This window comes from Atta colombica, unplaced genomic scaffold (genome assembly GCF_001594045.1).
Source record: "Atta colombica isolate Treedump-2 unplaced genomic scaffold, Acol1.0 scaffold27, whole genome shotgun sequence".
NCBI lineage: Eukaryota > Metazoa > Arthropoda > Insecta > Hymenoptera > Formicidae > Atta > Atta colombica.
This window is the reverse complement of record NW_017259370.1, coordinates 1,770,321-1,771,858: the sequence shown is the minus strand read 5'-3', so window position 1 is coordinate 1,771,858 and position 1,538 is coordinate 1,770,321. Positions and strand designations below refer to the sequence as shown.

At 30.9% G+C, this 1,538-nt stretch overlaps 1 protein-coding gene across 4 annotated transcripts in view; it reads left to right on the top strand.

Annotated features, from left to right (window-relative positions):
- Window positions 1–1,538, top strand: part of LOC108689542 (protein pangolin, isoforms A/H/I/S) — a 201,074-nt gene that overhangs the window by 192,450 nt on the left and 7,086 nt on the right. The window lies entirely within an intron of this gene.

Below are 1,538 nucleotides of genomic sequence, written 5' to 3'. Positions count from 1 at the left end.
CATATATATATTTTATTATAATTATATTATTAAACACACACGCATATACGTCCACATATACATATATGTATATATATATATATATATAAATGTGACTCTATTATATATATATATGGTCTTTTACATTAGTCGCGAGTACGGACGTGCACATACGCATGCGCACGTGCGTGCCTATATATCTGCATTACACATTGGCAACATGTGACACACATTATTATGCACAGGACACATGCATCACATACTCACGCGTGCGCGCACACACAATTGAGACAAACATCCATGCATTTTATTATTAATTACGTATACAACTTTGGGGACGCTGGCCATTTTGCATTTTTACAGGGACCTACTCCGCAATCAGACAATCCTGAGCGTTTAATTTTCTTTCAGCCTTTTTCTCTCTTTTTCTCTTTTTCTCTCTCTCTCTCTCTCTCTCTCTCTCTCATTCATTCACTCATTTTCTTATTTTATAAATATTTATCTTTTTTATTTTTCCCCTGTTATTCTTTCTCACTATCATTCTCTTATTCTTGTACTTCGATTCTTAATTCGTACATTTATTTTTCTTTGATCGTTTCAATGTTGCCTGAATTCCTTGATTTTTATTCTAATTTTATTATTTTCGTTCTATCGTCACTTAATCGAGTCACTCAATTTATTCTCGATCCTCCACATACGAAAATTTCGTACGATAGAACGTTCACATCCATAATATTTTTAATATTCTTTAGATAATATTCCGGAATTTTTATGTTTATGATACAAGTCACGACATTTCAACCAAGTAGATCTTTGATCGTGTTTTTAAGCTGTTTTAACGTTAACGTTGCATGTCATATTATTTGTTTGACAAAGATAAACCATTCATCTAGAAAGTGACGTAAGTCTGATTTTGAAATAAATTAAATGAATTTATTTTAACGTCTTATTGAAATTTATATCATTAAAAATGGATTTGCATCGCTTTCAAAATAAATGATTCGCATCTTTGTCAATGTGCGTGGATCCTTCCTCGAAGACTATCAACCTCACTGTATGAGATCATCTGAAGTAGAAATTTATGCAAATATATACATTCTTGTATTTTTATTTATTTACGTCATATTTTTATGTAAATTTGTTTTTTTAATGTGTTATATTTGATATCGATAGCGTCTTCGATGAAGATCATATTGTTTACAATCCTTTGAGGTCATAACATTGAAATAAATTTTTGTTACATTAATTTGAAAGAAAGTTTATTCAATTTTTAAATTACATTATTTGTATAATGTAAGGGTTTAGGTAATCTATAATATTGAATTTTGTAATATCTTCTCGGAAGGTTGAGAACCCATAATGCATATTGATAATCGGTGTTCTTGGATCTCAAGGGATTAACATCGTTCTGTTACACGCATGACTAGTTGACATTCGTTGAATTCATTTGACATTCACAGAAACATAAGTACGTTTGACGCAAAAACTCGGGCACTCCATACTATATAGATTACGTCGTTTCTGCATATTGATTTGTACACGACTATTTCGCACGGTTT